This window comes from Haliotis rubra, unplaced genomic scaffold, assembly GCF_003918875.1.
Source record: "Haliotis rubra isolate DU_JTF1 unplaced genomic scaffold, ASM391887v1 Scf399, whole genome shotgun sequence".
In the NCBI taxonomy this organism is placed as follows: Eukaryota; Metazoa; Mollusca; class Gastropoda; order Lepetellida; family Haliotidae; genus Haliotis; species Haliotis rubra.
The window spans coordinates 467,663-482,968 of NW_025767078.1; the positions used below are offsets into that span (position 1 = coordinate 467,663).

Consider the following 15,306-nt stretch of genomic DNA (forward strand, 5'->3'; position numbering starts at 1 on the left):
AAAAACGTATTTTACAGCTGAACCCATGGACAAACAATGGGTGCTGGCAAGTGTCTGGGTTCTGGGACCATTCTGTTTTTCAATAACCAATCCCTCCCATGCTTCATATTACAACGACTGTCCAGTCCCTAATGCAGCCTTGCTCCAAGGCTGTACGGAATGCTAAGGCCATGGATGAACAGTAATCCTATCCTTTAATGACGCAAGTCTAGATTAGCGGACAGTAACAGTCAAAGGACGCCAGTCTGTTAGGGCAATGTTGTTGTTTTTTAATTTATATTTTTAAGAAGATTTCATTTAAACTATAAATTATTACCTTAGAGACTTGAGCAAGTCTTGTCCAAATCATGCTTTAGCCACTCTGCCATACCACCATGGTCATTATATATATCCCCTCAACTCGATATCAATGTCAGTTAAAGAAAAACTCCCCATGAAATGAACAATCTCAAGAACTTTTGGCAGTCACTAACTCAAAAAGGCGGTTTTGTAAGAAATATATACATCCTCAAGTTAGCAGATCGTGCGAATGGTATGCTAATCCATCCCTCAGCACTAATTCATCCCCTTATCTTCCCTACTAAAATTCCGTGTTAGTAAACACACTACTCCAGCGCATTCTTCCGGGCGGGGCAAAAATGTAACAGATTAACGGTGAATTATAAGCAAATTTTCCGCGCAAAAAGACTCCATTAAGTCTATGACAGGTCTAAAAGCCCGGCTCGGTAACGCGATCCCCCATTTGTCGTGTCCTCATGCTGAGCCCGTGACGACTGACGCTCGCCCAATGCAATACCCCCTTGGAGACAGAAACTCTACCTCCTCACCTTCAAAAGCAGCGGAAAGAGGATGAGCTCACGGCCCTATACAACTGTCCATCAGACCCCGGGGGTCGGGGCTCGGGTGGGAGGGTGGCACACACATACAGCATGTACTTCCGCTAAGTCGAGCGAGCTGAACGGGTATGAACGTCTTTCCATATGGGTGAGCTCGCAGGTGATACGGTGGGCAGGGTGTTAACGCGTGAAATAGGCATGCATAAATTGTAATTAATGTGAAGGCATAAAATACTGTATTGGTGGGAACGGATTCGGGCTTGTATGCTTCTCAATGCTAGCTTCGTGTTCTGGTCTTTTGACTGCTTAAGGACAGTGAGGTGGTTCACCTGCTGGTCTTGGTTGGTGCATGTTTTGTAGAATAATGGAACGAGTAAGTGAGTGAGTGAGTTGGGTTTGAACATTAGTCCCAAGTCCCAGGTGATGCAGGTCTCAGAAGTTTTACACCTTGATGAAGCCCGCCATTCGTAACTACTCGCCTCTTTCCGTGACCTACAAGAAGACTCGCACCCCTGTCGTACGCCATTTTGGCCAAGAATCGTGGCAAACCAATCAAATCGCGCGTAGTAAAACGCATTTCAAATCATGAAATGGCGGCACCGTTGAAGTTTGAAACTTCGCTAAACTATGCAAAGCACAATTTAAACATAAACTTTGAGCTGAAGTATCAGAAACTTTAAACACTGAAACATATTTACAAAGGGAATGACTGTATGACTGTGGCCACGAGAGGGGTACGAGACGCCATCCGGCTTGCCGGAATGACACGAGTAGTTACGAATGGAAGTCCACGAGCAAGGATATGGTGCTAAAATGTAGAAACTGGTTGGACTCGGAATCCGAGCAAAGAATCGGCGCCTTAGACTGGGCCGACGGGCTCCCATTGATGGAATGAAGTAGCGATTGAGTTAATGTTGTTTTACGCCGCAGTCAGCCCTATTCTAGCTGCCTGTTCATACACTATGTCTGTGCCACGAACACCACCGTTAAGGACAAGCAACGTCATCGAACAAGATGGCTCCTTGGACAAGTTTGGGACAGTCGGGGCCTTGAAAACAGGTACTACCACGCTATGGAACACCAGAAATATGCTTAGCATTGTCCAAGGTGAAGAATCGAACTCCGAGCTTGGCATGACAAGCGAAAGCTTCTACCACTGCGCCACGTCCACGTCCCTTATTCAGTAATACACATTCATGGAAGAAATGTTGAAAAGACTATTGGATATGCACGTTCCCCCTTTCTGGCGTTGGTGATATATTGCCCCAAACACGAATAAATCTTGCTCCCTGATTGTATGTGTTGTAATTATCAACCGGACGTTCATACTTATATGAACGGTTCCTAAATCATTTCTGTCAGACGAGCAACGTTCCTGCATCAAGGCACGCTTAACTACAATGACCTTGACACACGGGTGAATAACTGGGGCTTCACCCCACCCGGCAATACGTGGGAATAACTTGACCTGAAACCCTTCCAATTACTCCGACTTCATAACATTTAAACTCAATACACGATGAATAACTATCACTTCACTATGGAGTTATGGAGCAAGGGGTAGCGTTTCCAGTGGGATAATGAGCGGTGTCATTGTTCAGGAGTATCCAGTCTAAAGGGGAGGTAACCCATCCCTGCAGTCGCTCTTCCCCCGCAGTGGTCTTGTCAGTCACTGGTGGCCAACGTTAAACTCAATACGCTTTGTTTTAATAAGCTTTGAAATCACCAATTATTGTAGAAAGTCTCACGTAACTGCAGACTGAGTGGTTATGATCCGTCGGTTGTATGTCGCTTTCAAATCCACTACCAAGACCGGTACAGAGTGAGTGAGTGAGTGAGTAGTTTAATACAGGAGAAAAGCCCCAAGTTCTGCATGCTATTCTATTTAGAACGTCTGGGTAACTGGATATCCCGATATCAGAATTAGATTTAAACCCACGAGAGGGAACATGAACATGGCGACTCATGCATTCAAAACCCACGACTAGTGTCCTGGCATACCTAAGGGACGCAACTCTGCAAAGCAAATTTCGACGCATTAAACACTGGGACCGAAGAGTTTATACGATCATCTGACATCAACATAGCACCAATCTCACGTATCACCTGTTTCACACAAAATTTGTGGCAGCTGTCAGCCATAGTGAAAATATTCCAATAAATATATTTAAATTATTATTTTTTCCAAAGCATAAATTGTATAGGAATATGTCAAAATAAAAATAAACAAACAGTTTTCTGCACCATTCCTGTAAGGTGACCTGAAACAACAACAAACTACAGTCTTCGTTAATCGAATCTAATGGCGCGGTTCATGATACCTTGGAGCTCGATCAGAGAACATTAAGTGATGGCCGTCCTCTCTCGCTCCCAGCTAGACGCAATCGTGTGTGTCTGGCTTCTTGCCAATGATCAGATGCCACCCCTGAGGGAATTATGATAAAATATTCATATCTAGATCCCAACACCTCTCCTATCGTACACAGGGAGTGAGCAAATCTCTGGGACTTGTGATCTGCCTTTGGCTAGAGATGGTCGTAATTGCAGCAATGGCGAGGTTGTAAAATACTGATAAATATTTAATGGTTGCTGGGTGGTGGTCCAACACGCTAATTATCATCAGGAGTAGCAAGTATTTGAAGGCGTTCGTGTCAGATGGAGAAAAAAAGGGAGATTGAAGGTTTACACTTGGACGGTTGGCAGCCATGGGGTCGATTACAAACTGAATATTTGTACTTCATTGTAAGACGGCATGGGAGGTAACTCCGACGCAGATATCTGGATATTCAGTTACACAGACTTTCGAAATAAAACAATGTGTCCGGATAAACGGCAATCTACGATGCTAAAAATGGTAGCAAGTTGGGTTTCAAAGTCGATTCTATTAGTATTCTGGTCATGTCTGTCTATCTTGTCACCAGGTGAAAATAAGACATTTAGACATTTATCAAACTGACGTCCACGTCCTCTGTAGATATTACAAAAACACAGACGTTATGAACATATGAGCGAGTGAGTTTAGTTTTACGCCGCTTGTGTTAATATTCCAGCAATATCACGGCAGGGGACACCAGAAATTGGCTTCACAAATTGTACCCATGTGCATTAAGATATGAACATATGTGGCGTCGTGAAATAGAGTGTAAATGGGGCTCAAGATTGTTGTCAAAGTACATTCACACGTGTGTGCCTGCGTACATGCGTGTGCGTTAGTGTGTGCGCGTTCGTATAGGTGCGTGTTTGTCCAGTGTTAGTCCCAATACAAAGAGTGATGGTGCTTAATTTATTTACACGAGTATATTACTTAAATTGGAGAAATAGTTGCTTGTGCATACGAGATTTCACTACTGAATGCTATTTGCATAAATTGCATTACGAAATATCCGTTCATCTGATGTGCCAGTATAATGGTAGGACGCCATACATACGCCGCCTCACCAGAGTCTAGAATTAATGACTTCATCATGTAAGCAATCAACCCCTCGATACGCCGTCCAGAACAGCTGTTCTGTTGATAGATTCCCAGCATATCAATCATAAAATAGACATCTATGTTCAATTTTGACATACTCGTGGCACTTGCTCGTGTTCTAAGATTATATCACCTCGCCATCACCGGAAATCTCATGACCAAGTGCCATACCTGTATTAATTGTTCGTTCAGTGGTATTTACCGGACATTGCGCCACTAAGTGACCGGAGTTAGTGTATTCGCCACGAGACGCGAGTCCGAGTACAATGAAGACATTACATTTCACAATGGTCTATAAATCAGTGGCAGCCAACATGAAGTTAAATATCCCACGGGTCAATGAGCTGATTAATTGGTCATCAGTGCCACTCAATAAAAGGATTAGTCACGGATCACTGAATCCACGGCGGACTCGGCTCGGTCCGGTAATGTCCCAGGTGTAATCCGGGTTTCCGCTCGGCTTATTTGGGCTCACAAAATGATGACGTAACGAAGCAGACGACAAGGCTTACAATGTCGGCAGCGGGAGACGGGCGACGGTAAGGTACATGAAAACATAATGGTCGCTCACGACTCAGTGGGCACAAGAAATATATGCCTCCAAATCGCATTTAATTGAGTGACCAGTGGACAGATTAGCGTTGAGCTTTGTGGATGAGCATCTGCTCGGGCGTAATAGCTTTGTCCGACCTGTCCACACTGAAAAGTAATAGAACATGACTTTGGCTTTATCACAACCACCAGTGTCATCAATTAGAAGCCGTGCACATATCTACACAGTCGTTCTACATCAGCAAACGCGTTTTAGTAAAGACTCCTTAATTTACAAAACCAAAAACTTAACAATCAAACGGTACTTTAAAGTTAAGAAACATGTTGGCGCTTGCCAAAACGCAGCAAAACCCAAACAAAATGAAATTAGCTCAAATCATCCTCATAAACATTGCTTACGATCAAAAACGCTGAAACAATGTAATATAATTTTCCCATGACAAACTATATGAATATTCATTGCGTGTGTAATTGCAGTTATAAACAACTTGAGGAAATTAATAGCGTTGCGTTCACTTCGGGTTTGACCCTCGCTGCTAACAATAAATTAATTTGTATTCGTAAGCTCCATTACCGAAGCAGAACTTATTGTAAATACAGTTACAGTCAGAAGTATTGTACCTGAGCCAACCGCTGACAACCCTAATTCCTCAGCCTGAGACGTACACGAGTACACAATAACAACACCGTAGACGGTCTGGCTCAACCGTTTAGGTTAGAATCCTCAGAGAATGCAATCCATTGATGACGTTCACATCTAACAATACACATTACATACCACACTCTGTTCATTTACTCTGCTGACTGCTTTCAGTCTTAAACACAGCCAGTGTAATTCGGGAATCAACGGTTTATTTTCTGCCTGATTGTATCACAGCCTAATGAAGCAGTGTGTTCAATATGGTTTCGGATTGACAAGAGCCAGTCAACCATCGAAACTTCTTGCGATGGCAATCTGTATCCTGGTTGACCTTTAGCTGGGTGCAATCATAGTTACATCGTCATGTGTCATCAAACGACGTCAATGTTGTTTTTCTGATTTCTAAATCCCTTTGGTACAGTATGGTTGACCCATTCCACTAACCGAGTGTAACTTATAGCTTTAGATAACAGTCGTAGATGCTGAGTCGAATTAGCGATCATACAGTATACTCACTTGTCATTTAACATACGTGCAGGTCTCTGAATCGTCAAATATTTCTGTATGTTAGAAAAGAATTGCATGGCATGCATACTTTGACAATTATATAATTTTGCACACGTATGTCAATAAAACACAACCATTTTCCATTGTATGACTGACTGACTGACTGACTGAGTTTAGTTTTACGCCGCTTTTAGCAATATTCCAGCAACATCACGGCGGGGGACACCTGAAATGGGCTTAACACATTGTACCCATGTGGGTATTCGAACCCGGATCTTTGGCGTGACGAGCCAACGCTTTAACCACTAGGCTACCCCACCGCCCCTTTTCCATTGTCAAACCTGAAGTTAATTCTTAATCTGTTCGACACAAGAAACTATTAACTTTACATCTCTGAAATGGTGTGAAGATACGATACCAAAATATACAAAACGTAAGGGGTCTTTCTATAGCAGCACATACATCGAAGCTACACGGCCGCTGGTACTGCTCATGCATTTGGACAAATGTTAATGTTACAAAATAAATACTTGCATATACATGCCACGCAAACTAATTTGAACATATGCGAGTGTGTTTTTTCTCTCGGGACCAGTTTATTCACATATAAGTCGATGAAAAGACTGGAAATCCAACTCACGCAAGAATCCATGGTAATATGTGTAACAAGTCCGCCGCATTTCAGGAGCAATACCCGTATGTGCAGTTTTCATTCCATTCCATTCTCATATATCTTGTTTATGTAATATTGTCACTGTTTCTACATGGAACGTTTGCGCAGTAAATATCTTATATCTTACGTAAAATATCACCCATTTAACGTCATGAAATCGTGCATTTGGCCGTGGTAAGCAAAAAGAACACATGAGACTTTTGTGTCTTCATAGACATGTCTTGGTTTTACACCAATCGTCGCATAATAGGTTTTTAGACGTCAAACGTTTTCGGACGTCAGAGTGTACGTACTCGCGCTATAACAGGGTTGTTTCACACACATTGTAAATATTTGACTGATGGCATTTGTTAAAACAAAGTGGTCGTTGATAAGTTAGTGGCATGTTTTACAATTGTTCATTTGATAATCGAGACAACAACGGATGTTCTTAAGCGTCCGAAAATCCATAACAATTAACCTTGCTTCACACCGTCGCGGATGTGTGGTACCTACTTGACATGGCGACACAGTGCAATTCCGTCAGAAGCCTGTTGAACGAAAAACATCCGAAAATAGACAGTTGTTTATTAAAACATACTTTTGTATGGCAACTTTTCATGAACGAAATGGTGTCAGATACATCTTTAACAAACACATAGTTTTGAATATTGATAACTGTCCACGGAAAACATCACTGTGACTTTGCCAGGTAAGTGTTACCACAATCAGATATGCTTCATGTCTACAATGATCTAAGTTAGGAACTAATATCATAGCCCGACTTAGCGGTACACTCACTGTCACTTAAACAATCACTCCTAAATCCACCCGCACCTTCTGCACAATTTATTTCCAATTTCATTTAGAAACTGTTCACACAGAGAACAGAAAAAGGCATCTCCTTCTCATGACCTCAGAATAACGTTCTTCCTGTTACAGTGTGTAAATCAGATTTCATAACATTTCTTTGTAACCAGCCATGTCCAGTGTGAGTGTTCATGTTAAACCTTTTCTTCTTTGCAGGTCGTGATTCAAGAAATCCCTACTTGTGACAGAACACACGCCCAAACACACGTCTCCTACACAGGCAGTTCCCCTAATGTACTCGTGCACGTGTACTCAAGTCTGGGCCAGACAAACCAGTCACGGGGCTCGACAACCCGATCCAATTTCGTCGTCTTTCATCACATGCAATAGCGTGGTGGGGACCAATTCTAACCGTGTCGCCCGTGGGGGGTCGTGCACATGTATAAGGTGGGTAACGTGACGCATGTAGTGACACGGGGGCATGTCCCAGTGACGACATTGCCTTTGATCTAGAGTAAAACTTTACAAGGCCTTAAATTAGATGACTAATTTTAACGGGACTTACACAGATGTTCACAAACAACCCTGACAAAATAATCACCGCTCTTCATCACCCCAACGTCACCAAAGTGACAGCAATGGTCTAAAAAAATAAAATCGTGAAGAATATGCGTAATTATTTAAGTTTTCTGAGATAACCCAACAAATCGTCCGTAGAGGAGGACAAGAAAACGGGGACCATTTCGTGAAAATTGCTCCGATAGAAAAATGACACATTTCCAAAGTTGCTCACTTACGATATTGGCAATGACGTGGGTAAAATCAGCGGAAACTCAAAGTGACGTTTTAATTTGAAATGAACAATAATCTCAGACAGACGGGCGACAAGCTTTAACTAGCCCTCTGAAATCCCCACTGCTTGCCGGGATTTGGTGGGGAGATAAAGATCTGAACTTCTGTTCCTTCAACGTCCGAATGACTGCGAGCGCCCCGTAGATGAGAAGAATAGCCTGGAGTGTGGACAGGGCGGGCTGCAGATGGTTACAGTGTCCTTGTGAACGAAGTTGTGGTGGTACGCTTAGTAAACCTAGCGAACATCTGTTAAATCCCGGCGTGGCATGTTGTAGCAGAAGCATAGGCACAGTTTGTTCAAAATATCCTCCTGTGTTACTGTATAGTGATCAAATATGTTTTTCATAAATGGAAGCGCTTGTTCATACACGTGTACATGAGAACTCACTTTTCAAGTCATATTTCCCTCGAAACCGCTTCAATGCGTAAGAGGGTATAGGCGGGGACCAAGACCTTCAAGACCTTGAAGTTGACTCTGGTAGCAAGATGCTTCATTTTCGAATACGTCGCTCGTTGTTATTTCGGAACTGAACAGCTTTGTATTACTATTACACCAACAATTAGTGGATTTAAATGTGATTAGATACACATAAATGTAAAACTTATATACAAACCTCACGAGGGCTATTTCCGACAACTAAACTCACTCACTCACTATTTCCGACAATTTGATATATAATTTAGATAATAAGATTTTGTTGTTTTCTTCCAAAGGGAAAAACAATATCTAAAATATAAACATTTTCTTTTGTCCACAAATACCATATCCTTTCACGTACTCCCCAAACACCGAACACCCTCTTCCAGCATTCCGGAGCTAACATTAGTTTACTCTTGTTTTCCGTGATTTGGAAGTTCCCGTGATGATGTTCGGTAGGACGTTCATGTGGGAACTGGCAGTCAATCAGGAAATAAACAAAACACGTCACTGTTCCAATATTACACTCGGTGAACCAGGTGTAAGTGGCACAGCAAGTGGAGAATGAAATATTCATTTCGTCTCAATTACTTTATTTCCACTTCACATTCACCCAACAATATTTTCCCACAACTGTAATGTATTTTTAGCTCATAAAATTAAACTCAGCAACAAGAAAACAGCTAATGTTTACACCGAATCTACTAATTCTATAGAGTTCTCTATTATCCAGCGTATGAAACTATCACCAAGCTGTTAGTTATAGCTTGGGAATGAAAACATAATACGCCGGAATAATCGAGGTTGCATTTCGCCCATCGCGATCATCTCACTTTTACGCAGGTCTAACAGAAATAACTGTTCTTCTTCACCGTTCATACTGAATTAATATTCTATTACTAAAAATGTCCATAACACTCAATAAAACCAACCAAATAAACAAACCAACAACACACAATTCATCTAAAAGAAAAGAAACGTTATGAATTACTTTCGTTCAGCTTAAGTATCCAACTGTCATAATGCGACCCGGAGAATGGCACTACGTCAAAGCCAAGTCCTTGACATTCAGCCTTCTTATAATAACTTCATTAACTATTACACAAGTTTGCCATTAGGTGACATCTTCATTGCAGGGCAGGATACTTGTGTTTACTCTTGGAAGTTGTAAAACCATTTAACGACGCAGCAAAACGTCTATTAATGAACCCTTGGCCAATACATTTCCCTGCCGTCTGACGCTGATCGTACCGTGTGAGGCTCGCTTAACTACCAAAATATAGGAGTGTTTGAATTATTGCGCTGTTAAAAGTGAATTCTGCGAGGAATGGATGCCGCTCTGAGAGCAAGTTATTGTCAGCGCGCACGCGAGTGACGTCACGGGCACGTGCATTGGCGGAACCGGCGTATGCGACAGATCAAGAGGGGGGTGAGAGTCTCTTGGGAGTGGTGCATGGCAGCCATCATTGATTCTCATTCCGTGAATATAATTCTCATTATCTGCCAAAGACAAAGCAAAGGAAGCCATCACAATAATGGGAACTATATCAAATTAGGATGAAGCTTGTCACTGTTATGTATTGCGCTTCAACCACACCAACATTAATTAATATCACCAGGGAAAATGGACGGCAATATGGCAGCCCTGTTTAGATATTGACAGAAATAAATGAAATTAGCAAGATGGAATTCAGTGAGAGATAGGGAACCTCACAGAGAGAATTATCGGATGATTTTGTTGTGAATTAGTTTGGACAGTTTATGGACGTGGGTTGCAAGCGTGGAGGTCTTCCTCCTCTCAACACTAATGGGTACGTCGTTGAGATGCGAGTTAGTGAAACGTGGAGCCTCTACAACTGCCATTCGACTCCGGCACCACCGCATTAAACTCAACCATTTCCATCACGGGTCTGAAAGTATTTTCACACTTGGAGAAGCTTTGATGAGAATGCTGAAGACGGAAATGTACAAACGGAGACGTGATTGCAAACTGTCATTCAAGTGCCAGATATGATGGTTTAAGTTGTTTTAAAGTATTTACCACCAGCTGTGATTGTTTTGCAAATAACAGCTCTGACAATACAGATACTATCGTAACGGTGTTTGGAATGATTATTAAGATTGTGTTAATCAAGATGAGGGAAAAGTGCTTAGCACCCTGTAGGCATAACATTTCGGCTGTACTTCAAATTGTTTGTGAGACGTCAATATGTGCAGTAACCTTGAACTTGATTTCCGAATCTTGTCGAGTTACTATTTTACACAATTGTTTCTTAAATCTTCAATAAAAATATTAGTGTTGGTCGTATTCTGTTGAAACGGGAATCAATTTCTCCTCTCTTTGAAATTATAGTGCTTATCCATGCTCAACGACATGGATAATATGAAATCAGGAGTAAATGTTGCAGAAAATGTCCCCGCGATTTTCAAAGAACACAATTCCAAACCAAATGTGTATGCATTTTGGGGGTAGATTTGTTCTAAATGATCTGACTCTCAATCTAGTATGTTGAATATTTATCTCATGTTCCATGTATCAAGTTCTGATCCGAAGCCCGCGTGGACCCGAAATCTCTGTTCCCTGTAAATGGCAAGCGACAAATAGTGTCTCCCGTCGCCGCCAAACGCTGGAGGCGGACAAGCACGCCGACAATCCGTCTGAAGAACACAATGGCTTTTCACGGTGTAATTGGTTTAGCTAATAATGACCCCACTATACACGACCACAGGGGAGGGGCCATTAGCGGAACTACCTTTTCAATGATTAACAAAAAGGCTGAACACCCACAAGGTCTCCTTCTGAAAGCACCGTCACATCGTAGGGTGGAATCTACCACGGGGGATCATGTACAATAGATTCACATTGAATATCACATTAAAAAATAGTATACCGCGAATTTGTTGAAAAGACATCCACATGGAATCTGGAGCATGCCTGACCCAAACATGGGTTTCCTTGTATCCATGATAAGGTTACTGAATATTGATAGTGCACTCCACGTTTATGTTTATTTATGCATGTAAATGTCTATATGTTTGGTTCATATTGACGTGAAAGCGAGGCTACCGGAAGGTTGCAGATCATCTACCGACTTTATGAGTAAGAGAGTCATAGGCTGAAACTGTAAATAACGTAAACTCGCGTAAGACAATATTTGAGGAATAGTTCCCCATACAGTGAACGCTCGCTTCTCCGGAAACCCAAAAATTACCAACTCATAGTATCAATCAGTCGGGGATCGAACCCAACTCCTATCCCAAATGTAACGTTCTACCTAGCAGATCACAGATGTGATCGCCAGTTATAAAGTTAAAGGGACACCATTACTTCATATTCTAGATTCGTTGGTCCACATATTCTACGTCTAGGTTAACCTTGTATGAATAGTGTTTCACTGTATCCCGTTATTTCAGGCTTGAACAGGAACATCCGTGTGGATATCGAGAAGCGAGTGACAAGCTAAAAACAGTACCGCAGCAATGCCAAGACCGTGAAAAAAGGATACAGACAAACGCTGAAGAAGTGAGTGAGTAGATGGTTGTTTTGCCCGTCATAACAACAACATAACATAGTTGCGTGTGAAGCACGCCGATCCACCCCGTCAGGGTACAACTACATCCATCCATGCCGAGAGACGAACTCGGATTTTGAGAGACCAGCGAACGCTACAACCGCTAGGCAACCAAACATCTCCTTGAGAGAAGTTTGCTCTATTAGAATTATGTTCTCACGATGCAAGCCTGGAGGAATACACCCGAGAAGCATGACTTAACAGTGTCGTATGTTTACCCATTTGTTCACAGAAGGTGTGTGAAAGGGCAACACTCTCGACACATTTTCCCGATCAGACACCCGAAAGAACAGCCTGGCAAGCTCAGTTTTTACAGCCCGGGTTTTAATAGAGAAATCAACACTACCCCAGTTGAAGGATATCATCAGAACGTATGCGTTATACCTTATGGTGGTCACCATATAGAATAGCAGCGAGACATAGCGGGTCCCTGCTCACATAGCCACAATGAAACACAAGTCAAGCGAGACCGCGATTATCTGTACGATCTTCTGAGCCTGGAGTAGGATGATCACTCTCAAGTCCTCAGTCTGCAGGAATGTTCTCAAATCTATTGTTAATTCCTGCTGAGATAAAACCTTAATCCTGATTTCACACATATCTCACAAGAAGGCCCCCATCTGCCTTGCTGCGCTATCAAATCTCAGTCCCGCTCATAAACGTCTTCCCAGAAATCACTGTACCCTAACCTCTCAAACATGTATGCAGGGTCTGCATGTGTAACTAAATTAAACCAAGGCATACCTACACCGATAGTGTTTTACCCACATTAGCTTGATCAGTCCGCAATAGATTTCTGTGTCTGTTCATGGCGAAGATTTATGTTGTTTATCTAAGATCTTTATTAGGTAATACGCCCCCTCGGAGCTCTGCTATTATTCTCCACTGTAAACAAGTAACCAATGACTGCAGTCTCTCTATCTCCCTTCTACTAAAGTGACGGCATAAAATACGAGCATGGCTTTAACAACCTTTCAAAGGAAGGAAATTTGATATTATTCAAATTCAAAATTCTCTTTAATGCTAAAAAAGGCTTTATCACCGACATTTAAGTGGAGAATCCCGAGACTATAATATACACTTTGTTTATGGTATGTATGAAGCATCTACTTTAACGCCGGCTAGAGAGAGACAGTTACTAATGCAACAATGCATAGTGACACATAAACATCCAAAATTGTGAAAAAACATACCATTTGTGTCAGGACCCTTCTAATAAGGTAATTTTGAAGTGGGGATGTATGTTCACACCACCATGTTGAGAAGTTCAAATGACAGTTCATGTCTGCAGTGTTTGTTGTCTAACAGCCTCAGCGTCAGATACACCTAGAGATATATTGATGATTTCTTGTCGATTTATTCCTACATTATGTATAAACCAGGTGGAAATTGATATGCGAGAAATCTACGAAAATCCCAACCCACCCACCCCACCCCACCCCACCCCATGAAGAAGAAAAAACACATCCAAAAACAGGATATTAATATTTTAGTGGCAACTGAATACATATGCACCTTTTTGTGTCGACTGCAGTCCCGATCAGGTAATTAATGTCATAAACACCAAGTTATTCGAGTTCATTAAAACACAGTTGGGATTTGTGTTGTACAGCAGTAAACGGAATGCACAAGTAAATATGCAAATTGGCAGAAATAGGTGGTGTTAGAGTGAGCTGCATCCCAGGCCGGGTATCCTACCCCCGAGAACAACGAAGGAGGCAGTGGTCAGCCTTGCAGCTTGACAAATCTAGTAAATCCCGGGCGTGTCACAACCAAGACTGATGCAGGCCGTACGGGTGCTTCCCCAAACACCTCCGGGCTAACTCTACCCAAACTGCCGAAAAGTTTGAATTTGGACGCGCATTACCCAGATACCAGCCTTTTAGACCTGAAGCCAAGAGGTCAATAATTACACTTAAGTCAAATTGGTTTTCAAACTAAATGCATTCGGCTTGGTTTGCTAATCTCTGTTCTTCTGTCCGCAATAAGGGATGAAGTAACGGTGGACTGGGTGCGTACATGTATAGATAGGTGGGCGATGACTGCATTGGTGTAGAATGTCTTAGCCTGGCCATTAAACTCATTTGCCTAATGATAGCCTATTAAGGGTGGGGGATGTGGAGATAGTGGATACTGCGGTAGAAACGTGAGCTGGGCTCCTCTACCCAGTCATCTACTATTTCACAGATATGGGAAAAGGTGGAGTGCGGATAATGAAATACTTACCTGGTTGGACACATAAAATTATAAAATATATTTTATAGGCTATACCGGCCACGTAGACAAAGAACCATCGTCCCTATAAATGTTGACAAACATTCACACTATGACACTGGCAGGTTTAAGATCAACTTCAAATTTGACACTTTGAGTGAAATAAACTTTTATTCAGCTACTACCGGTGTTCGGTTTTTAGAAAGTTGTTTCATAATGTGATGTACTTTAATGAGTGACTTAAACATTCTTTGAACAGTTCGCCCCCAGGTTGACGCAAATGTAAGGCAGGTTTTAGACGTCGCTACAGCGTGCAATTGGTACAACTGAACTGAATATTTAGTTTTTGGTACATCACTTTCATGCTCACGGATTAGAAGTTAAATACGTACATCAAGATAAATGTTACAAAAGTTAGTGCAACCTTCGCCGTGTAGCTAATCACCCACACCCCCAGGATGTGTATCCGCAGAATTCCCCACCCCCGCGTCACCGTGACCACCCTGCCCCTCACCCACGGGCGAGAGCCTTACTGTCGCCAGCTTAATACGTTGTTTGTTAACTGGCGGCATATTTTATAAATATTGCAACACACTCGCAGACAGCGATGAAAGAGTTCTCATTATATCATTAATTTTAAATCAATCACTCCTGGAGTCAAGACGTTTGCCTTCCCTACTTTCACATGTCTCTTGTGAAGCTTTACATATAATTCATATCTCCTTGCCCACGTTTAATAAACTGTCAGCAAAGCTCCACGGCGTAGAATTGGTTTTAAATT

At 42.1% G+C, this 15,306-nt stretch overlaps 1 protein-coding gene across 1 annotated transcript in view; it reads right to left on the reverse strand.

Moving 5' to 3' along the window:
* Positions 1-15,306, reverse strand: part of LOC124287018 (neurobeachin-like) — a 263,526-nt gene that overhangs the window by 52,843 nt on the left and 195,377 nt on the right.